General features: G+C 40.2%; 1 protein-coding gene across 4 annotated transcripts in view; it reads right to left on the bottom strand.

Moving 5' to 3' along the window:
* The window catches only part of cops2 (COP9 signalosome subunit 2), a 55379-nt gene that overhangs the window by 7789 nt on the left and 21655 nt on the right, over positions 1–25935 (bottom strand). Inside the window, exon 1 of one of the 4 annotated variants that reach the window (XM_034679762.1) lies at positions 7–105. The exons of the other annotated variants lie outside the window; for them this stretch is intronic. The gene's annotated coding sequence lies outside the window, so the exon portion shown is untranslated. Of the gene's footprint in view, positions 1–6; positions 106–25935 lie in introns of those variants that run through there. 4 annotated transcript variants of the gene reach the window in all.

Raw genomic sequence — 25935 nt, 5'->3', positions numbered from 1 at the left:
TTATACCTCCAGAAACTGATTGTTACCCAGGTTTATGTGTCAGGTACTTTATGATTCTTTGTTGACTACTTAAATAGCCGTTAAATGAAATATATTTCAAGCATTAACACAATTTGAAGCATTTAGAAGGACTTTATTTGTAACACAGAACATCAAACTGCTGCGACTTTGTCAAGCTCTCGTCGGCCCTGCCTTGTTTCTATGTCATCAGAACGTATGACACAGGACTCATCACTGAATGTCTTTAGAGACGTGGTGGCCGCAAATATTATATCTCAATCTGAAGATTGGCGGTTCGAACCCAGCTCCTGTAGTCACATGCGGAAGTGTCCTTGATTATAGTGACCTCAATATCATCCAAAACAAATGTGTGTAAAATGTTGATATTTCTTATGTTATATACAGCTAAAAAAGCCTGGGGTCAAATTGACCTCAAGGGACACCGATGAGTAATTTTTTTTCACAGGAAATTGGAACATATCAACATTTTAATTTTACGTTTTCCCAGTTGTCCCTGTTAAATTCGGAAAAGTCATGAAATATAAAGCCAAAAAAATGGTGTTAATCATTCAGTTGTTGCAGCAACCCAGACAAAAGTACAATCAAGAAAAAGTTCCAATTAGTAAAAATAAAATGAGTTAAAAAAATTAATAAATATATATATTTATAAATAAAGATAGAATACAATTTAAACATATACAATGTTACAAATGGAATTAAGATAAATACAAATGTTACAAATGGATTAAATAGCAGTAATTACAAGCATTATTAAAAATGTTTCAATAGTGACAGGTTGACATGGTGTAATTATGATTGGTAATGCCAGATTAAGCAATATAACAAATTAATATGGGTATATAATATATGACTAAGTTGTAGTACACAATAATAATATAATATTGTAATAATATAATATTGATATAACAATGACAAGAGGCATCTGCTCCATTATACATATTGTACTTTTTTTTTTTTTATATATTTTTGATGCTCATGTTTGTTCAAAGGCTGATTTTAATGATGTGATATATTTGAAAAGCAGTTTTTTTACTGCTCCTTTTTTGTAAGTAGAAACCACATATATCAGATGCTTAAGACATATTATTAATATTTAGAAAAAAAAGAACATGTTGAATCAAAGATGAGGAAAATATACACTTCAATATATGACTTGACTACCCATGTAGCAATTAGTGACTTAAGAGTCTTTGTTGTACCAATGTCAGCTGCTATAAACATAGAAGGGAGATCCCATGCAGTGACCAAAGAAGAACACCACACACACAAACAAACTCAACCACCACATCACAATCACAATGAAATGTACCCTAAGTTCACCGGGTTCATTTGAAAGGAGAAAGTTTTTACCTAATCCAAAACAGGATGACAAGAGAAGACTAGTGAGGCTAAACCAAAATGTTTGTTTATTTAATGTAGTGGTGATAAAGACAAAGAACTTAGATCTCTCACTAAAGAAAAAACTTTTCACAGAATGTTCATTTTATAAATAGGTTATATTCAATATACCTATTTCATATATTTGTCTTATTATTCTGGATACCTAAACACATTAATTTGTTTATTTTGACAGAGCCAGTGTACAACCATTAATCTGTGGAAGAGTTAATGATAAGCTATTTTTTTTGCAGCTGATAACATTAAAATTAAACAGAATTAACTAGTATATCAGCACAGGATAGAGTAGTATTATTTGTACAAAAGTACTTTGAAATTGTGTGTACATCAGAAATACACTGATCAGCCATAACATTATATCCATCTGCTTGATATTGTGTGGGCCCCCCACGCAAAATCCAAAATGGCCTGACCTGAGGAGACTTGGACTCCACTAGACCTCTGAAGGTGTGATGTGGTATCTGGCCCTAAGACATTAGCAGCAGATCCTTTAAGTCCTTGAAGTTGTCAGGTGGGGCCTCTGGACTTGGTTGTCCATTAAACCCCCTAGATGCTTGACTTGACTGAGGTCTGGGAAATTTTGCTGGACATGTCAACACCCTGAACTCTTGTCGTGTTCCTCCATGCCACCTTTTTGGATTGCTCCGTGTTCCAGCTCTGATGCTCATGTGTCCATTGTAAGCACTTTCAGTGGTGGACAGGGGTCAGCATGGGCACCCTGACCACTCTGCAGCCACCTAGCCCCATACACAACAAAACTGTGATGCACTTTGTTCTGACACCTTTATAGCAGAACCTGCATTATCTTTTTCAGCAGTTTGAGCAGTTTTGGAGATTCTCTGACTGAGTTGACTAACCATCACAGTTTGGTCCCTGTCAAAGTCGCTCACATCCTTAGCCTCACACTTTTCCTACTTCCAACCAGGTTTGCAAAGGGGTGGATAATTTTCCGAAAGTTTCCGGTATATTTCCATGGGAAGTTAAGCTGGGGAATTTTTGGAAATATTCAAAATTGGAAACTTTCCATGGGAATTTATGGGAATTAACTGGGAATTGAGGGTAATTTAATGGAAAGGTATCATATCCAAGCATAAATATTTGTTTTGTTATAAGCAGACATCCATGAAAAATAGAAATCATCTGTGCATGTGATAGAGGAATGTACAGTGCATGTAGGGGGCGTGGTCTCAATAGCCCTGCAGTAAGCAGTGTGCTATGTGCATGTGATTGAGGAATAGCAAAGATATTCGGCTGTACTTGCAGGAAATTTGGTTGTTTTAGTCAGGATTATGATAAAATATATTTTAGCCAACTATATTTAAGTTCCCTATTAAGAGCCAACCTTCAATTTAGTGAATTCCTGGTTTATTGCAGTTTATTCCCATAAATTCCAGTTTATTCCCATAAATTCCAGGTTATTCCCAAAAATCCCGGTAATTCCCATGGAAAGTTTCCAACTTTGAAAATTTCCCAGAATTTTGCAACCCTACTTCCAACGCATCAACTTCAAGAACAAAATTTTCACCACCTGCCTATCGCATTCCATACGGACAGGTGCCACCGTGAGGAGATTATCAATGTTATTCACCTCACCTGTCAGTGGTCATAATGTTGTGGCTGGTCGGTGAATCTGAAGGAATATACTTTTCAAATATCCACTACTGCAGACATTTCATGAACTGTGCTTGTCAAATTTTGGTCAGCCCTGTGAATCAGGCTCATGTGAAATGGATTTCGTGACTGTTCTCTCAACAGTGTTGGCTGCCAGAGAGAGAGAGAGAGAGAGAGAGACCACTGGCAGCGTCACATCTCTCACTGGCCTCTTTCCTTCACTCGGGGGGTCATTCAACATTGAACCCTGTGAAGATTTCATTTCTGGAGAAATGACATTCCTGTTCTGAAAATGTACGCAATCAGCCCATGTGTCATCAAGTTATGTGTCATAAGTTTATTTTAAAAAATGTATGAGTGTGGACTAAAAAGTCTGCCCGTCATCCTATGCAGTCAGTTTGGCCATAATATTTACAATATCCAGATATGAATCACAAACACTAATACTAGTCACAGGATGAGTTATAACTTCAACTAAGCAGTAAGTATGTCCTGAGTAATATTACTTGTACAAGTGTGTGTACAAATGTGTCATAGAACATGAACTTTCCTCTACCATATTTTCTTTCATGTGTGCACTGGCAGAGTTCTTGCATCTCTTATGTAAAGCTGTGCTGTGGCAGTCTGCTGGTTTCCCATAGAAACCAAAATATTTCGATTGCTCTGAATCCTTCCTGAACTGGCGAATTATTTGTGTGTATGCACACACTGCAATGACGTGATGCAGTAAGTGCACACCCATTTGTTGTTTACGTGCAATACATCATTCTAGCAACAGTGGTGTGTGTTGTATCTGTCAGCATTTCATTAATTGCACTAGGTTTGCATCATTACAAGGGCTTGATCAATGAGCAGCTCTTTGCTGGCAACAACAATGTGAGAAAAGCTGTGGGTCTCAGACAAAAGACACATACGTGTCCTGATTTGTTGTTGCAGCGCCTACACTACCTCTTCAAATTATATGGCATTAGGCTTCTACTTGATACACATACTTGAAATACACTGTTATCAACACTGCCTGACTGGTCTGTCAACACATCGATAATCTGTATAGAGAGCGTTTATAGAGGGGTGGTGGGCTGATGCTACATCACACACACACACGCACGCATGCACGCACGCACACAAGCACGCACGCACACACACACACACACACACACACACACACACACACACACACACACACGCATTTCATTCAAATTACATTGTTATTACTATTACTATTACCATTACATCATTATTAACCCCATGCCACCTACATTATTTAGGCATCAGAGAGTGTGTATTAAGTCTTATAAATGTCTCAAAGCAGCCCTTCACCCTTTAGATAACCTTTTAAGATTAATTTGAAAAAAACAGAACCTTGATGTTGATCCCTTGGCTTTGATGGATACACTGTTTAATAAGCCACTTAACTTTTCATTGCCAAAAGTTGTTTTATCCATAACCTTCTACCTTGATGTAGTTAATGTAATCTTAATCCTGGCAGGTCCTTATACACGAACAAGAGTCTTCTATAAACCTCCAGTATGGCATCTGGCAGCAAAAGCTCATGTATCTCTCTCAGCAGGCTGGTGGCTTGTATACTCAACACAAATGGCTCTCACCACTAAGTGCTCACAAAAGGGTGCAAAACCTCATTGTACTGCTGCCAAGTCTCTTGTACACCATTACTCATACATGCACGCAAATGTATGGAGCCACACGCATTGAAATTTATACATAGTATATTCAAGTTTATGATCTAATATACACACCTGCTTAATCATGTGTGCCTCTGCATGCACATGCTGTTAAACACCCTACGAACTGGCACAGTTGCCAACCTTGTACAACCTACCCTGAGGTCATCATAGCGGCTCTCACTTCTCGACTTGTGCAAGATGCGTGACTAGCCGGTTTGTTTTTCTCTTTCAATTTTTTTATACTGTTTTCATTTTTACAAGGTATGTAGGAGCGTGTCTCAATTTTATGCAACAACTTCCATCAAGTGGGGCTGTTATTACAGATGAAATCCCACTTCCAAGAGCTGAAACAGCCACTGCAGCCAAGTCCACACGCACCCCTGCTGCCTCACACGCTAGCATATTGTGGTATGTGTGTGGTTTTGCCTTGAGTGGGGTATGTGGGTTGAATGTTCAAGGGTGATGGGGTATTTGTTGAGTTGTGTGTATTGAAAATGTACGGCCTTTAGAAAACTGCAGTGAAAACTTTCATTCTATGTTAGGTATTAGCTTGGACACAGTGCTCAAGACAATCAAGTGCCAACTGCAGGGAGAAAGGGGGAGCAGACATTAAAAAAATGAATTGAAAAAAAAGTAAAGCATAACCTGTCCAAGTCAGCTTATATGTCTGTAAAATAAATAGATAACCAGGACCAACAGACAGCTAACTTTAAGCAGCATGAAGAAAGAAAGCAGGGGAAACTGCTTTTGTCAAAAGGTTGCGGATTCTGAACGGCCCCTCTAACCTCACTTCATAACATGGGGTATTGTGCTTGTTTAATTTGTGCAATATACAACATGTCAACATATGAACAATTTTATGTGGGATATCATACATCTATTTATATCCAGAATCAGTTACTGTGACAGCAAAAGACTCTAGAAAGTTATTGCAAATAAGCATGCTTCTTATAATGTTGAACTACTCCTTTAATGATGACTCCCCTTCTGTCACTCATTCAAAAATGTAACAGACTGGAAGTCAGACATTTCTGTGGTTCCTGTTGCTGAAATTCCTTATTGAATTGCAGAGCAATCCTCTCCATACAATTATAGAGTTCATGATGATATTACTTGTTTGAGTGTGGGAGAAGTTTGCATAAGTTTATTGTTGTTTCATTACTGCAAACAAGTCACGCAGTCCAGCCAGTGTAAGCTTTCCCTGCAGCACAGAGCATCAGAATATCCCACCCACGCTTGCTGATGTGACTTTCCCCTGAGAATGGGATGGCAGGCTAACAGCTAAAAGCTGCACTGTTTTATTATTCTCTTTTGCAGATGAAAATACAAACATGTGTTACTGAACAAGTTTCAGGTTGGGTCCAGGATAAAGAGCGCATGGGACCCTGATAAATACCCTTTGTATCTCCTGCACCCCCCCGTCTGTTGCATTCTGTACTTCTCTCTTCTGTTGCACTCATCCCTTGAGTTTAGTTTAGACAATCAAACCAGGGGACAGGGTATATTTAGATGCTTTTACATATTTCAAATGCCAAGGCTAGGGCTACAGGATTGGTGGTTTCAACTTTATGTTCATGAAAAGCAACAGGGCCACAAACAGTACAAGTCAGACAGAGGATGCTTTCATTAACTAGAGACAGTCTCAAATCCTCCAAGCAGACAGGACGACGGTTTACACAGATCGAGTCAATCGCGTTGAAATCACCTTCTGCTGTCATGCTGCTGACCTGTCCGAGTAAGCAGAGTGATTTACACCCTTGACTGACAAGCCAAGCTCAGAGGAGCCACAGCTGTGAAAGTGCTTGTCAGAAGTGGAGTAATAAAACCTCTGCTTGCACATAACTCTGCTCCTGTTGAAAGGCTTGCATGTGTCTTCAGCTTCCACATACTGTAAATATAGATCAAATACCAAACCTATTCCTGGAAGTTCCTTGCATGCCTGTGATCTGTGGATATTGTCTTCTTTTCTTCGCGTCAATGTACAATTATAGTTTGGTTTTCTATCTCTTATTTGTCATCCCATTCTTGTTTTCAGCTGTCATGGCTTTATTGTGCCATCTGTCCTTACAGTGGCTCAGTTGAAATTGAGATAACACCAGGCTTGGGAAGGCAGCCAGATACTACTGAAGGTACAACAACTATATCAACATTCTTTCCCAGAAAAAGCTGCATCAAGTCGAAAAAAAACCCAAAAGGTATATTTTTAAAAGCTGTATTGTAGTTTTATAATTTTGTGTCTGTAGAATATCAAAGAGTGAATAAAGCTTTGTAATGCATATAATTTATTTTGCAAAACCCCCTCAGACATAACCTTTATGGTTGGTTTATCCTGTGTTAGTTTTGCAGTAGATGATGCAATCCTATGTTTATGCAACAGTATTTCACAGAATCCTGTACGTTGCAAACTCCTCTCCTGTCTTCTGAGCCGAAAGTAAATAAACAATTGTAAAAGGTGAAGGTAAAAGAAACCTTGAGGTTTTGTTTTGAAGAAGAGCTGAAGCTGCATGCAGAGTTGTGTGAGGTAACATTGCCCTAAAACCGATATTATAGTGTCTGAAAGTGCTATGTGTACATAGCAGAGGTGTGTCTGACCTGTTGTCGCCACAGTTGGCTCTCAAGTCTCCAGCTAAAGTCTATGAGCATCCCCTGGATCAAACAAAAGCCCTCACATTCATCCATTAGGGTCTACTTTGTTTATTCCTCTATTAGTGGGTCGCCCATATTGTGAGCTGAGACTGGTGGTCTCCTACTGGCATGGGAGATTTTCCACAGCCAGTCACAAATAGTAACTTTCCATTGCATGGAAGCATGGTCCTTGCTGAGAGATCACTTTGATGTTCCATATCTTGCCTCTAAGTGCCCTCAGTGTTAAATAGCAACAAATTACAGTTCTAGGAAAGACAGAGGGCATTTCAGTGGGAGGAAACGTCTTTATCATAGTGTGGATTGATGGCCATTTATCTTCTCTAGTGCTGTTTATGTTTGAGACAGCTTGTGTGTGTGTCTGTCTATTGTTGGTGCATCAGTGTTCCCATGTTAGTTGTGTCTCACCCTGTTGCACGACATCCCCAGAGAAGGCTTAATCGCTGATACTCAATTTCCTAAACTTGATGAAATGCTGCTCGTTTACAACATCACAAAGGTCACGAAGGTGACACACATACCTGCTAACACTGTTTACAGCTTCGAATTAAGCAAATATTAACTCACAGAAACAAGTCCAATCATCACAGATCATCCTTAACAGAGACATGAAACTAGAACTATGATGAAACCCACATGAAAGTAACAATTGTATTAAATGTGCAGACATTAGACGTGTGAACAATCACAGATGATGGTGCAGTTGAAAACATTTAGGAAAGTAAATAATGAAGAAAAGTAAAAAAAAAAATAAGAAGAAAAATAGTTCAGCCTTTTCTTCTTCTTCTGTGGTCTCACATGAGGGAGAGAGACGTCGTTAAAGATCTTTAAAAAGTCTAGAGAATAGTTAAAGTGAGAACAAGACGAGCTGAAGACGAGCTTAGTTCACGGGACAGGCTGAGGCAAGTGTTTAAGATACCGATAGACGTTTTAATGAACTCAAACCAGATTGCCACAACATTTTATATTTAAGAGCATAAGACCTGTGCTAAGTATAATAAAACTTATGTTACTGCACATATCAGGATCTATTACTGATTTAGATGAGGCATATGGCTCGGGTTTAACCATGACTAAAGTAAGAGCTGGCTGACTGCCAATACTTCATGTGATTGTAGATTCTTAAGCTTCTAAAGGGAAAACAGGCAAACACTTTTCCCCTGGAGTAAACTCATGGCTTTAATGCATAACACACCACACAATACAATAAATCTGTAACATTCACAGTGTTGTCTACATGTAAACTGTCTGTGTTATGCTGAAGTCTGCTGACCACATATTTACACAGAGGCAACAGGCTATAGCTTTGTGTGTGTGTGTGTGTGTGTGTGTGTGTGTGTGTGTGTGTGTGTGTGTGTGTGTGTGTGTGTGTGTGTGTGTGTGTGTGTGTGTGTGCGCGTATGTGTGTGTGCGTGTGTGTGCGAGTGTGAATATATGGACCAAACCTGTAAAGTTTCAGCACATGGGAGATAAATCTGTTGGGTTAAATAAAAGATCGCTTTTTTTTTTTTGGTCCATCATGACTCACATAAAGAAGGGTTGAGAACCTCATCACAGTAACCCTACTACAGAAATCCAGAGTTTTACAATCTGTAAAGAGTTAAGAGGCGGCGGAGAAGAGGGTTTACAAATGGTTCTGGGTACATTTCCCACAAAGGCGGGAATTCCATCCTGCCACACCAATCTGGAGATGTTTACCTACAAAATGTGGAAGCATGATGCAGTGTCTATGTGTCAGTGTCGGCATATGTCTCTGTGTGTACGTGTGTGCATCAAGTGTGTGTGGTCAAAGGAGACCCTCGGCTCTCGTGACTCTGGATGGGGATAGAAGAAGGGGGTGGAGAAGATACTATCAGGCCCTGATTTCTGTGGTTATGATGACATCCAGATAATAGCAGACACACACAAACACTCACACACACAATAGATACACATGCACAAGCATCTCTTCTACTCCGAACCCGCCACCACTGGCCTCTCACACACACAAAAACACAGACACACACACCAGAGCCTGAAAATTACAGCTTAGCATGCAAGCACTGAGCAGATGGGTTGCCTAATGACTGTTGTGTACAGTGCAGAGGGGAGTGTGCTGCTTTCCCATTACACGTCCCCCTTACTAGACTCACTAGACCCCAAAGCGCAGGTCTGTTTTTAATTTACTTTATGTCTTAACTGGCACTAGCATGACATATGCAAGTTGCAGGTGGTCAAACTATGAAAAAAAGAAAGAAAACATATTGGAGACTGCTCTGCACTTGCCTTTTTTGGGAGGGAGGGAATCATCACTTCTCAAGTATGATGTGAAGTCCCTCATTTATGGGATTGAATCACATAATCTGCTTGTTCTTTTTGATTTTGAACCTGTTGTTCTCATTAATGTATTACAACCTCATGATAATTTGTTGTTCTTCAATTGTCCACAAGCAAGTCTCTTTTCAGAAGAGGAGGCTGACCTCAGTGTGTTAGCGTGAGAGGCAGAGGTAGACTGCTGTGGATCTGTCATGATTGCTGTTGGGGGATGATTACTTTAAGATGAGCTCATTTAATGGTCTAATATTTTAAAAGATTCCCCCAACTCAATTATCATTAAAGAGGGATAATTCACCTCTTAAAATCAACCTGAGATTCTTTAACCTCCTTTGAGAATCCTTGAACAATGTCCTGCAGATCAGAGGATTGATATTTTTACAATATTCTAACTTGTTGAGAAGCACCTGTGCATATTATTTACTATTTTCACTCTTCTCATTAGTTTTCTTTATAAAAGACAGAAACACTAGGTTGTTGTTTTTTTTACACCAAACAACTGACCTTAAATCACCCATCATAGGGACACTACAAAGTACCTACAACCAATTTTTCCTAGTGATGGAGCTTTATAGATTATGGATACAACCCTGTTGGTCACAAGATATCATGTCACACAGACATACAATATGTGTTCAACACTCTTTAGAGTTTCTTCTGTCTGAGATATGCTACGGTACAAGACAGATACAAACTGATTTTATTTTAAAAGGTAGCTAAAACACATACAGATGATTTCTCATAGACATTGCTATGCAATCACTGTTATGAACTTTTATTTTTAACTATCTACATTTTTGGTGCCAGGTGTTTGTGGCAATTTTGTTATTGTTTACATTATTTTGTCGTTTGATGCTACTTATTGTTTATTTGCTTAGATACTTCATTTATTTTGCATTTTCATTTTTGATTTTTATAGTTTGCTGCTATTGCATTTTTGTTTTATGGATACTGTGTGAGTTTAAATAATTGCTTTTCTTATTTTAGTTTTGTTGTATGGAGCCCAGAAAGACGAGCAACACCACGGTGGAAGCTAATGGGGATCCTAATAAAGAATAAAGAACAAGGCAGGTACAAATAAGATATTTACTTTTTCTGTGTGCCTTATTGAGACTTACTGAGACTTTTGATAAAAGCTAAAGTGGATGTAGATACAGAAAAGGACACACACACACACACACACACACACACACACACACACACACACACACACACACACACATACACTCATTTGTAATGTTATCTTAAGCCAACTTTAGACCTAGTATTCATCTTTTGCCCACAAATTATTCAATAAAAATGTGTGAAAAAATATGCTGCAACATCTCAAGTGTGAAAAGCATTACAGCAAAACTGGATGACGAAGTCACAGTGGCATTGTCTGACCTGTTACCCTGACAGTCACACTTTTATGAGGACAAAACCAACTACAGCACACATTTAAGAGGCACATAACAGGTCACACTCACAGGCCTACATTCACAAACGACTATCGTCATTGCTTGCTCCGTTTAAGAGGTATCAGTCAGCAGCTTGCTCTGAGCCATCTGAGAGAGGGATTGATGTTGTCTTCGTGTGCGTGACCCTTCTCTATGCATGTTCAGTGCCTGCGTGTGGAGCAGACAATAGGGGGGAAAGGTCTGTCTACAGGCCTGTCTATATCTAATCTGCTGTTGCATGCAATAGGTGGTGTGTCAGACAAGCATGAAGGTAACTTCAGATGGACACACGGCCGCTCTGAATTACATCACTTTATGAGGATGCTTTTGTTTCTGTGAAACCAAACACATCCACATGAATGACAAGGCGAGCTGGCTGTAATTGAGCCGTCTACGCAGGAAGGCGTGTTGAACTTCTGTTAGTCTCAATTTCTCCCCCTCTCGCACGATATCTCATCCATGATACCTCCCTTCCCCATTCTCCTTTCTCCCCCTCCATCTTCATCCTCATCACTCTGTCTCTCTGTGAGGCACAGCACCGTGATATCCTATACAGTCTGCACTTTTGACCAACGGTCCCGGATAATGGTTTTCAGATTCTTCAAGGTGGCCTGAATCTGTGCCAGGACTGAAAATGGAAAGCAAACACAAGTCCACCACCCTCTGTTCCTACTTAACTCCAATGTAAGCTGATTATTCAGGTTCTCAGAAAATTCTGTCATGCTTTTTCATGCAAGACTCCAGTCCCATAATAGCAAGTCAGACAGAGTATGAGTTTGTTCTATCAGTGCTTGTCTTTGTGTAACACAGTCAAATATAGGAGAATCAGTCATCAATTTAAGAAGGGTATAATCCAAGAAATGTGGTAACATAATTGTGAAATCTCTTCATGAGTGAGCCAGGTCTGTGAGCTGTTACAGGTTGTCTGTGGATCAGTAAACACACTGGTGTCTGAAATTCCACATGCATTATTCTGGGTGCTTTAACAAGCTCTCCTCACGTCCCACATGGCCTCAGTGTGTGGTTCCCTCTGACCACATAACTATGTTTGTTCTACCAGCCTCCTTTTTTTTCTTATCCACAATTGTTGTGGTTTTGGAACTACCCAAGGCTTGTCTGGCAAACCAAGGTCTGACTACTGAACAACTGAGAAAGTGAAGTTAAATATTGTAATGCATTGGTGATATCTTTCATTGCCTTGGAATTTACAGTGTAAACAGCCAATGACTCAAATCATATCAATGACAAATTATCCCTGTGAGGTCCTCCTGGACATGCAATCACTAGACAGATGCTTTTTTTTAAATCTATGATTTCAAGCCAGAGTTTGGAAGACTAGAGAATGGAGTTTGTGTGAGACAGAGTACAATAAATTAAATGAGGTATGTTCGAAGCTAAGGAAAGGTATACAAAGATAATAATAATAATAATAATAATAATAATAATAATAATAATAATAATAATAATAAATAACTAATAATAATAACAACAACAATCATAATAATAATAATAATACACTTGAATTATGAGTTACAAAGTGCTTTACAGAGGCAGCAAAATGCAGATGATAAAAGCATTACAGATTTGAAATTACATACATTCATTCAACAGAACAGCAAAGGAAATAAATGTATTTCAAAATAAATATCTAAAACAATTCAATTCAAGAAAGAATAAAAATTACAGTAAAACCAGAGAAGGCTCTTTGATTAAAATATGTTTTAAGATTTATATGACTCAGCTGACCTGAACTCCTCGAGCAGATTATTCCAGAGTTTTGGACCCCTCACTACAAATACTCTCTCCCTTTTTGTTTTCAGTTTCAAAATAAATTAGGAATCTTTTGCGCTTTTTTATGGATATGGAAATTGGATCACTTTTAATTAAGGTATTATAAATTTCTTTCAGTTTACTGCTGGTTCAATCTGTATCAACCCCCTTTATAAAGTTAGTAATCAAACCAACTGCTTTTCTTCAATCTGTTGTTATTTCATTGGTATATTTAGCCATTTGTGACTCTCTATTACAACAGAGTCTGAATAGGGAATATGGAGAGGGAGGGAGAGATGGCAGAAAACAAAGGTCCCCAGTCAAATGTGAGTCAAACAAATTGCAGCTAATGGTGGTCACTCTCCCTCTGTGCAATCAGGCTGCAACTAGGGGTGTCCCGATACAACTTTTTTTATTACTTCCGATACGATACCGATATTGCAGCCTTGAGTTTTGGCCGATACCGATATCGATACGATACGATATCAGCACGAATCATACATACGTTTATTACTTATTTTGTAGTATGGAATGTTAGAAAAGGCTTGATCAAGTGATATTACTCAAACAGAGAACAATAAATACAACACTTTTGTGTAATATCTGAAGTTCAATGATTTAGCCTGTCCCTGCTAAAAAGTAAAAAAAAAAACATTCTTGATGTGGCCACTATGAAGATATTTTGATTTTCTTGATTCAATTAAACATGCCATGGACACAATATAGGGGCTGTATTGCACTTTTACGACGGTCCCTGAATGCACCTCGCAGTAACAGAGGAACTTGACAGACAGAAGAGCCGGCTCGCATCGAGAGAGAGCCGGCTCCCAGTTTTTTCCTTTCGCTGCTTAGCTCTCACAGTGCTCAGCCCCAGCTCTGCTCACAGCAGAACTTTGTTTTGATTGGTCAGCATGGCGGCCATGCGGCCAATCACATGTGAGGATATAGGATAGAGGTGATGGAGGGGAGGCTGTGTATCGTGGCTACATCTGTTCCTTCAGAGAGCGTCTTCTCGAAGACAGGACAAATACTCACTGAGAGGAGAAATCGGATCAGCCCATCCAAGCTGAGGCATCTGATTTTTCTCAATGTCAACCTGAACTGAGGACATTAATAATGTTTGCTCGAGTTTGGTTCTGGTTCTGTTTGCTTGAGTTGGTTCTGGTTCTGTTTACTTGAGTTTGGTTCTGGTTCTGTTTGCTTCTTGTAAAAACACTGTACCTAAAAGGGTTTTCAACACAAACCATTATTTTTTGCAAAGTTAAGGTAAAATATACAGTTACAAAAGATCCTAAATTAAGAGCCGTTCGGGAGTCGAAAGAGCCGGCTCTTCTTTGGGAGTCGAGTCAAAAGAGCCGAATCTCTGAAAAGAGCCGAACTTCCTATCGCTACTCTGAAATGAATCTGCATCTTTGATGACAAGGAGTTGATCCAAACTTACTAAATGTGTCTGATGTTTCACCAAACTGGATTAAATCAAGCTTTAGACACAGAGCTTTTTACGGTGACAACGGCAATAACTGCAAACGTCAAATAGTAAACAGACGTCCCCCGGTTGTGTCTTTGTCACTAACGCACACCGGGGGGTAAAAATCATCAATGAAAATGAGACATGCATGGAGCATAGGCATGGAGGCAGAAAGAGCTGGTACACACAACTGCTTCAGGTAGAGACCAAGCTAACACTGAGCCCGTCAGATAATAACCAAGTGGCAACCTCCGGTCTAAATATGAGTCAATGCGGAAGTGTTAAAAGCTGCAGTTCATCAAGGATCCGCTTGAGGCTGGCTCCAGAAGTACCGGAAGTCACATACACATGAATGGGAAAAAGACGATCTTTACAGCAGAAATAAACATGTTTACAGCCTGGTACAAAAGACAAGTGTAGTCTGGATAGCTCATTTCTCAATGTGCTCTCACTGTGAGGGGGGTGAATTTTTTTATAACGCGGCAATTTTGAAGATATTGAGATTACGAGTCTTCCAATGAGAGGCACAGCTGACTTTACGTCAAACTGGCTCGACAGAAGCAATATGGCTGCCGCCGACGATTGGTCTCAAAACAGCTCTTCAGAAACAGATGGGTGATGTCACGGATACTACGTCCATATTTTATACAGCCTATGATAATAACACAGCCTACCACAGGAATGCATCACTATTTCTAAAGATTAGACGCGAGGAAGAATATGAATTCTTAATGTCCAACGGTCCGCAACCCAAGTTTTCATTAAACTTACGTTATCAGTGATGCACTTCAGCTCATCATAGTCTTGTTTTTGTCATGAAAAAATGAGTCATATTGTCATAATTTTTGTCAACGAAAATAACACTGCTCTTCAGTAATGTAAAGGATTGTTCTTACGTTCAATAGTGGGCTCACAGAGGTAGCTTGCAAAAATTCCCATGCTGTTTTTTGTGATGCTGCTTCAATGCGCTTTGAGGTTGATCGTATTAAAATTCCCCGGTTCTGTGCCACCACGGGTAACTTCTGCATGACAAGTTTTGCACTCAGCTGCAACCTCTTTTTTGGACTTAAACGAAAAATACTGCCACACGGCCAACATCACTCCTACTCATAGCACACGCTGCTGTTGTGATCACATGGGCTCTGCATGCTGGGTCCGGGCGCTGCTGGATAGAAGTGCTGGAGCGGAGTCTGGAATGTACTGCTTATATCGGAGTGCTTACATCAGAGATTTTAGATGCAAGCCGATATAATCCAATGCTGTTTTCTTTGCTGATATCAAACTGAGATCAGATATCAATATCGAATCGGGACACCCCTAGCTGCAACTATGGTTACTCATTTGGATTACAAATAAATCTTACTTTACAACGGGAATTAACCGTGACTAAGCTAAATGCAGCTAAGTACATTCAGTTCAAGCTTGAGGATTTGAAGAGAAAGATATCCTTGAAATGAGTTGCATTCTCCCACTAGAGGATCTGATCTGAAATAATAGCAACTTCTGGGCTGAACAATGAAGCAGATGTGGAGGATTTCTTGAATGGCCACTTGAGTCTTGAGTCAAAAGGGAGTCAATCCCCTTAAGACCCCATGTTAAATTTGACAGCAAAAATAAACGTGTTTACAGTTTTGGTCACTATAATTGTACACTAACTATATCATGTAGTGCTGCTAACCTTTAAGTAGGAGTCTGAGTGTTATCTTTTCCTTGCAGAGAAGACAGTGTGAGAAGCAGTGATGAGCAGACAGCTACTATTACGTAAATCTGTTTTTTTTGTTTTTTGTAGCTTCACCCATTACTTTCTCTTTCTTTACTGTTCAGCTAGGTACAGTCCAAAGCTCTCATAGCTTCTTTAGTTTAAAAAACTCTGATAAACTCACACTGTGTGTAGGATCAAATCCTGTAAGATCATTTCGTTGAGTATCTGATGAGATAGCGAATTAATTAGCTTTGGGAAAAGGCATTTTAGCTTGGAAACTAAGTGTTTACTAACCATTCCTCTTTAGCTCCAGTCTTGTCCAAATATGGCCGCTTAAGATGTGATCTCTAATGTAATGATGGTCAAGCCGAGTAACTTGGGTCTTGAAGAGATCCACAAGTTAACATTTGACACCAAGGATAGGTCCTCCAAAGCTCTCCTGAGCTGATAATACTGCTCTGAGAGAAAGCTGCCCCTGATGCGCCCTTGCTGTCCTCCTGTTACTGAGTTAACACATGTCCACAAACACCCCAGGGCCCTGTCTTCCACATCATCATTTGTGCAATTTTTTCTAGTCACCCAAACTTGCATCCTGCCTTTAAAGAGGTCCTAACCCACAGACTAAACCCACAGATCACAAGTCCAAGACCTCCTACTGGGATAAGTCAACCGAAGTTATCCAAATTATAAACATGCAAACGCCACAGTGAGCTGTACTAAATCAACAGCTTTTAATGACCTCCACAGGTTTTTGCAATATGCAGCTCAAAATTCTCCTGATGAAGATCAGCATGTCTGCCAACCTTTAAAATGTTCAACAGCTGACTCAAAACATTTACAATGGTACCAGAGATGTGAAAGAAAAAGGAAGTTGCATCTTTCAACTTATCTTTGTCAAGTTGTTAAAGTTGTTTCTTGTTCTGCTCGCAAGCGATCAATGTGTGTGTTTTCTGTGGGGTTCAGATAATTCAAAAATACACACATCCTGACACCTTCACCCTCCCAGCTGCGGAGGTGTGTGTCCTGGAGTGACGGGAGCAGGGCAGGCGTTCCCTGCAGTCCTCAGAGGTGATGAGGCCAGTAAATCTGTGTTGAGGGGTGGTCTCTGAGCCTGCCCCAGCCTTGGCAGGACCCCTGGGCCCAAATTGAAAGCAGACGTGTTTGGAGTTCATTCTCTGAGTTACTACTGTTCAATTGTGATTTACAAGAGTGTGTGAGATATGGAAATCTCTCACGCAACACTAGATATGGGCTGAGTGAAAGCACATTGTGAAACAGGCCCCTCCGCCCTGTGGGAAGGACTAATCTGTAAACTCATGCTATCCCTCCATTTGGCCAGGACTGTTTATTCTGTGTTTTTATCCTTTCAGCATGTCATCGTCTCCAATGAGAAATGATGTCCTTTTTGACTTATTGGCTTAAGCAGGAAAGAAGTACAGGAAATACAGACTGTTATACTGGGGGTTTGTTGTTGTTGTTGTTGTATATATTTATTTTTAAGGGGTGGGTGGTCAATGAGGGTAGAGTATTAGCTGGTATTATCCTCTATTAGTGATTACATGGCATTACATTTTAAACAACATGTAATTCAGTAGAGCTGCAATGATACCTCAATTTATCAATGTCGATTTAATGCAAATTATCCAACAATTATTTTGATAATGATAATAAAAAACACATTTTCCAGTTAAAGATTCCTACGTGTACGGATTTGGAGCCATGAATGAAGACTCTTTGGTTGTAGGCACTTGGTGTGACGAAATTATAATAATTATAATATAATAATTATGATTTTTAGCCCTATAATTAAGTAATTGAACAATCAGTCTATATGTTAACTCTGGGGTAATCACACTGCTTAAAATGCCACTCAAACACATTGTACTACATTGATAAAAATGTGAAAATATATATATACCCTGATAAGCCATAACATTATGACCACAAGCAGATTAAGTGAATAACATTATCTCACCACATTGGCACCTGTCAGTGAGTGGCATACTTTAGGCAGCAAGTGGCCTGTGCTCAAAGTTGATGTGTTGGAAGCTGGAAAATGGGAAAGCGTGAGCGACTTTGACAGGCTAGAAGATTAGGTCAATGCAACTTCAAAACTGCAGCTCTTGTGGGGTGTTCTCGGTCTGCAGAGGTCAGTACCTACCAAAAGTGGACCAAGGAATGTAAATTTGTGAGCTAGTGACAGGAGTATGGGTGGCCAGGGTTCACTGATGCTCTTGGGTAGTGGAGGCTGGCCTTGAACCAGACAAAATGGCCCAGTTTATGGATGGAAACGAAATTGAAGAGAGCCAAACTGTGATGGCTTGACCACTGAGTCAGAGCATCTCCGAAACTTGAGCTCTTGCAGGGTGTTCTGGGAGGTGTCTGCAGCGGTCAGAGAGGTGTCAGAACACACTGAGCACCACAGTTTGTTCCATATTGGGCTGTGTATCAACAGATTGGTCAGGATGCCCATGCTGACCCTGTCCACCACCAAAAGTGCTACAATGAGCACATGAACATCAGAACTGGACCACATAAGAAGGATGAACACGACAATGATAACTTGATCTCCAATTTCCACAGACCTCAATGTAATCAAGCATCTCTGGGGTGTGCTGGACAGTCAAGTCCAATCCATGGAGGCCAAACCTCACAGCTTCCACGACTTAAAGGATTTGCCGCTAACCACTAGGTGCCAGATGGAAAAACACACCTTTTGAGGTCTAAAGGAGTCCATGCCTCGACAGGTCAGGGTGGTTTTAGTCTTTATAGTCATAATTTTATGCAGTCCTGGATGTCCAAGGTTTTAAGGTTATGCCTTTTGATTCATGTTATTTGAGTAGTGTGTTAAAATTGCCTAACACTGAAGGCACACTGACCAGCTTAGTCACCTTTTGCATTCCTGCTATTGTGTCAATAAAAACTTGGAGGACTAAGTTATGTAAAATTCTGGTGACTATAATGCCCCCATAGAAGTAGGACCTGTTAAAAAGAATTATCATTAAGAATAATTAGATATCAAATGCATATCTTTTAAATTCATGCATCAATTATTTGTGTGTTGGCATAGCAGAAAACACAAATAATAAATTCCTCTTAACCTTTCTGCTTTTCAGTTTAACATGATCTAAATATTATGCAACAATACCTTGAAAAGTTTTGTAATTATGATTGCATTGTTTATCTTCACTAATTCAATAATTGTTTTAAAACGCTAACTCACAAAGGTTAATGTTTCAACTATGCGTGCCGTGTTGCTCCGTAGAATGGCAGTTAAGTAAATGTTTCATGTGCTTTTATGACTAATTCTCCACAACAGATGTCACAGGTAAACAGAAACACATGTTGCCTTGTATGTTTAGCAGTTTGTTTTGTTGAAGCGGATGACAGCAGCACACCTTTGGTTATAAACCAGGCCAGTTCAGGACATCACTGTGCACTAAAGTTATTTCCTCTGGCCTGTGGTCTGGCCTTTCGCATGCATGTTGCTTCACATGAGTCTCTGTTGGACACACACACCCAAACACATATACACAACACGCACCAGGCTCTTTCCTCTAGACAACACCTGCTCTACACACGAACAACCCCAGTTCATCCATCTCTGTCTCGCTGAAAAACTCTCCTCCCACTAAGGCAAGTCTTGGCTTCCCAGGTGATAGAGGGCTTTAATGAAACACTAAGAAACTGACCTGTGACCTCTTCACAATAATTCTCAGACAGTGACGTTGAACAGGGTGAAATAAACGTTACAAGATTTAATAAAAATAAAACAATGAAATGACAAGCAAGAGAAATGGGGGAAACCTCATCATCATACCATAGTATAGATTATTGACTAATAGCCTAACAAGTTCCCAGCCAATCACGAGGCAGATGGAGAAACTTCCTGGCGAGTTTGCTGCTACCAGGACTTCAAAGGGGGTAATGTGTCTGTTCTTCCTCCAACATCAGCTCCTGTTCTCCAGCTCTGTGCTGCCTTTTCCACCCCCATCATTAAAAAGACATCCATCCTTACAATGAGACAGAGAGGGAGGCAAGACAGAGATTGAGAAGCCCCGTTACCTAAAAGCAACAGACAGCGGTGCTTTGCTTGTCAAAAATGAAACCACATGGATTCATCATATGGACACAGACAAGCCTCGGCATGTGTGCGCACACAAACACAAACTCACTTCTGTAGGACATCTGCATACATAATCTGCTCAGACAACATGATAGATTGCCACTAAAGTTTGTATGTAAATAAGAATGTAAATACAAATGAGATTATGGTCAGTGCTGAAAGCAATAGATGTACACATGATAGCAGATACTTGTTTTGCTCCATGATTTCAGAATCTCTGATTATAAACTCCTCGCTGCATGTGCATGTGTATGTGCGCGCTCTCAAGAAACCATGAACTTGTCAGCCTTGTGTAATGAGGGTTATGAAAATAAAACACAAAACATTGGCTCTCGTTATCTTCTGTCATAACACATGACACAGACATTCCTCTCAGAAGCTAATGAACAGTTGAATGACTCAGTGTTATGGTTATGGCTCCACTAAAGCCAGTAGCTATGAGAAGATTAAAGAGGACTTTAGATGGATCCAAAAGCTGCTCTCCTCCAGAGGGAATCTTATTTGGCCTTTTACTCAGGAGAGATTCATTGTGACCACAAGCCCTTTTTGGTCCGCCTTTTATTTCAAGAATCACTTCTACCAAACGAAAGTGAAGGACAGCTAATCAATATGTGCTGCGTGACCAGCTAAAAGGGTCTCCAGTCTCTGCCTCCCTCACATGCCTCTCCTGTTGTCTGTGTGTCTGAAAGAGTTTAAAACCACACCACAACTCAAGTGTTCCATACGGGTGATTCACAAAGCGTTCACTTTCTTTGTTTATTTTCAGGGTTTGCTGTATTCTTTTTAAGTGAACCAACTTTCTAGGCACTTATTATATTTTGGCCTGTAAAACCTTCACAAACATGTGTGTTGCCAGTGCCAATCATACACTGTAACAACAAAAGGGGAAGTTGTAAAGCAGTAGCAAACATGTATTATTATACTGGAATGCAATCTATACACACCAATCGGCATCTCCAAAACTCGAGCTCTATGGGTCAGTACCAACCAAAAGTAGATCAAGGAAGGATAACCAGTGAACTGGCGACAGGGTCAGAGGCAGCCAAGGATCAGCAACGCACATGGGAAGTAAAGGCAGGCCTGTGTGGTTCAATCCAACAGAAGGGCTAATGCAGTTAAAATTACTTTAAAAGTTAATTCTTGTTCTGGTTGAGGGATGTTAGAGCACACAGTGCTTCACTGTTTCTTGTGTATGGATTTAGGTACCTGCCAGTTGGCCATGTTGACTCCTGTCCACCACTGGAAACACCTGCAATGGGCACACTGACTTCAAAACTGGACCACAGAGCAACAGTAGAAGGTTGCCTGGAGACACAGCATCCATGGGATGTGCTGAACAACCAAGTCAAATCCATGGAGGCCCATGCTACTTACATCTTGGTGCCAGATACCTAAGCACACCTTCAGAGATCAACTGGAGTCCATCAGCTTGATCTACTAAAGGTTTGCGTGTATAAAAACTTCGCGCACAAAGCTGATGTACTAACCGGGAGAACCGAGGACTGCATCTGTCAATTGAGTAAAATAGCACTCGCTATCCATTTAGTGCGTTTGCCTTCATGAATATGCAGAATACATGCAGATTATCAGAACGCGCAAAATACTGGGAGGAGGAGATGCAAATGTAATCATATAGCAAACGCAATGTGATTTATCAAACCTGAAACCGATAGCGGGCGCTGTTTTTGCGTCTATATTTTGCACGTTTGAAAGGCGTGTGCCAACTGGCACAGCGTTATGCACAAATGGCTGCAGTCATTGTGGCGAGAAGGAAGCATAGGTGCAATGACAGACGACCAAGAAAAAGAATCCTCCGTGAGAGTGTCAACATATTTGGACAGTCAGAAATAAAAGACATCGTCTATCAAGCAATGCCATTTTTGAGCTGCTGGATGACCTAATTAAGGGCTGATTTGGAGCCAGTCACAAAAAAGAGCCATTCCATATCTTCTATGGAGAAACTCCTTGCAACACTGCGTTTTCTTGCGTCTGGATCATTCCAGCACACCATGAGTTAGTGCCGGCGTCTCCCAGTGTCCACCCATATGTGTAATGAACGTTCATCTCCTGTGCTCTCCCCTCCCTCTTTATTCGCCGCGGCTCAGTTGAGGGACCACTGTGCAACATTGGACAAAGCTATCACCTCCTGATCTGTGCCCTGTAACACATCCGTCTGATTTCTTTGTTGCTGCAGCAACTCCCGATCAATGTCATCATAACAATCTGGACGCCTTCAGGGCTCTGCTGAGATGTTTTCTGGTCTGAGTTGATTTGAGGAGTACAGCTAGGATTGTCAGACATCTGATGAAGATTCTCCATTTAAGAAAAAAGAGATAGAAATTATTTTTACGGTCATGAAGGAGAACTTACCAATACACTTTTCAAATAACGAAATCACAATTTTTTTCCATCCTATATTCAACGAGACACACGAAGCAAATTCATTTGAACTAATTAAATGTGTCCAATATTAGAAATTAGATTTTATTAAGGGAAAGTTTTTCTTTTTTTCTTCTGCGGATATCTTGCCATCTTCTTTTTATTTCATCTGCAGATCTCACAGCATTCACCTTTTCACAGATGGTCTCCCAAATTGCGTTTCTTCTGGCAATGCTGAGATGTCAGCTCGAGTATTGACTAAAACTAGGAAGAGGGAGCACATTTCTCCAGTGCTAGCTTCTCTTCACTGGCTCCCAATAAAATGTAGAATAGAATTTAAAATCCTTCTTTTAACCTACAAAGCTCTTAAAAATCAGGCACCCTCGTATCTTAAAGAGCTCATAGTGCCCTATTACCCCTCTAGAACTCTACGCTCCCAACATGCAGGCTTGCTAGTTGTACCTAAAATCTCTAAAAGTAGTGTGGGAGGTAGAACCTTCAGTTATCAGGCCCCTCTCCTTTGGAATCATCTACCAGTCAGGGTCCGGGAGGCAGACACCCTCTCCACTTTTAAGAGTAGACTTAAAACTTTCCTTTTTGATAAAGCTTATAGTTAAGCTGGATCAGGCTTGGACCAGCTTTTGTCATGCTGCTATAGGCCTAGACTGCCGGGGGAACTGGCACACTGACACACTGGGATCCTAGCTCACCTTCTTCCCCCCAACCCCCTCATCACTTACTTTAACTCTGCCTGTCCCATTAAAGTTACTAACCATGGACCTTTCTGGAGTCCCTGAGCTCCATTGTTTCGTAGATTCCTCTGAGCTGCCATAGACGTCCTCCTGCTGCGGACGATCTGGACTCCAGCTGATACGGACGTGCCGCACTCCAGCGGCAACAGCTTCTACGACTCGTCTCATCACTATCACCTCTCTCTCTTACTCCCCTCTATCTGTCTTTCCAGACCCAACTCAGTCGAGGTATGATGGCTGTCTAACATGAGTCTGGTTCTGCCTGAGGTTTCTGCCTGTTAAAAGGAAGTTTTTCCTCACCACTGTAACTAGCTAAATACTGCGATGTGCAATGCTCATGATGGATTAAGGTGGGGTCAGACTGAGTCTTACCCTGTCTTGAAGTTGGGTCTCTGTTCATAATTTGACATAGTGTGGTCTAGACCTCCTATGTTTGTAAAAGCGTCTTGAGATAACGTTTGTTGTGATTTGGTGCTATACAAATAAAGATTGATTGATTGATTGATTGATGTCTCTGCTGGAGTTCACCGATGTGTTTATTTACCTCCTCCACTAAAATCCTGATTAAAATAGGGCGGTCCGCATCACTTTTGTACTTGTTATCATTTGCGCACGCAGTCATAGTAGATCATCCCCAACACGCCCAGAAATAGCATGTGCAATGTTTTAGTTTGCACATGCAATATAGCGCTCGTTATTTGAGATCTAAGTAGATCAGACCCCATGTCTCATCAGATTGGGGCTGTTTTGGCCCTGACCTGATGAGAGGGTGGGCTACACAATAATAGGCTGGGGATCAAAATATTATAGTTGATTGGTGTACATATCATTATGTGCAAAGAATAAATGCTGGAGGTTTATTATAAGTAGTAGTGTGTTTAGTAGAATTGGCTGAGAGGTAATGATTGTCCAAGTATCCAACTGCTAAAATTGTGTCTCCTGCAGTTTATTTTTTCCCTACCAAATGCATGGTATCAATTCTTTCTTTGGATGAAAGAAATTAAAATGTCAATGACAGAGGTCAGTTCCTTTTAGAAAAAGTTCAGCCAATGGAGAAAGAGAGAAAACTCCCCTGTGAAGTTTTTACCACTAGTAGCGCTGAAGCACAACCACTAAAGAGGTTGTGTTCTCTTGCACGCAAAGACACACATGCTCACACTTGTGGGTGATGCGATACACATGTCTGCCCCTGGTCATAGATTATTCCGCTGATCTACATGTGGCTTTATGTGCCAAGAAACACAGCACTGAGCCAACCGAAGGCAGGAAGGAAGACGACAACTCCCAACAAGCTGAGAAAATAAATAATAATTGTCTGAATAATTGAATTAGCATATATCTATAAAGCTGGAACTGCATCTGATACATTTGTCAGATTATATTGCATTTTGGTGAAAAAAAATTAAATTTAAAACAGAAAAACAGTGAGTATCAATATTATTTTCATACTGAACTGAACTCCTTTACTGGATACCTTCCATTACAGTGTGCCATCTGATACTTATATTCACTACATGTTGGTACTTGTCTGAACCGTTTAAAATATCAGGTGTTGCCTTCTCAATCTGAAAATTTGATTATTTTAGCTACAAACTACTGAAGATGTGACTTTTAAACAGGACAGGAACCAAAAAATGTAATATGTTTGGATTTAAGGGGTGGCCACCTTATGATTGACAGACTCTCAACTTAACATGGTCACCTCTGGCTCCAAAAAGCAAATGGAAAAGTCCTAACTTGAGTCATGAACTCCTAGTCCATTCACCTGTGGTTAACACACAGTGGCTTTTGTACAGTCCAACATCTATCTAATACAAATATGCATTAAGGTAAAAGTGGATGTTTTAATCACAAGAACCCTCTTGTGAGGACATAGAGCTAAGAGTGCCATCAGACTTCAGGCTGCTTATACTTCCAATTTCTCAAAGAAAAATAGATATTCCGTGAAAACTGTTCAACATGCCCTTATAATTAAGTCCCCCACACTCCGCCAGGACCCCACTTTATTTTTCACATCCCCCTCCCCCAAAAGCCAGATTCGTGCCAGGCTCATTAAGTGCTTCATTTAGCTTGGTAGATCCCTGCACATGGCTCTTTTCATAAATTTTTATACACTTGGTGTGTTTGAACCTCACACACATTATTATCACTGCACCCTGCTGTTGGAACTCTCCCACCAAACACATTTTATGATTGGACTAGAATGTAAAACGCTGCACCTAGGCGAGCCATGACATTTTATTAGCATACTATCTGTTAGTCTGTTTTTAAAAGCATGCCATGCAGGGGTTTCAACATGTTATTATAATTGTAAAACAGCCTCCAATACAGCTGCAGGGCAAGAGAAACAGACAGACAGATACAGCTAGTATGAAAAAAGAGCCAATGACCAGAGCAAAAACAATGAAGTGAGATAAACAGGACTGAGAGTAATCCAGAGACTCAGAGAGTGTAATGAGACATTCATCTGGAAGCATTTTGTGTCAAAGAGGAAAGAAATTGTAGCTCTGGAAATGGTCATGGCAGCAATCTCCTGGAGTACGGAGCGTTATCTGATGAATTTAATTCAGATAATTCTTTAAATAAACCTCTCTTTAGATAACACATGGCTGCTGGGAGTAATTATCT

This window comes from Notolabrus celidotus, chromosome 3 (genome assembly GCF_009762535.1).
Source record: "Notolabrus celidotus isolate fNotCel1 chromosome 3, fNotCel1.pri, whole genome shotgun sequence".
Taxonomy (NCBI): domain Eukaryota; kingdom Metazoa; phylum Chordata; class Actinopteri; order Labriformes; family Labridae; genus Notolabrus; species Notolabrus celidotus.
Note: the sequence above shows the minus strand (reverse complement) of the source record. Positions and strands in the feature narration are given on the sequence as shown.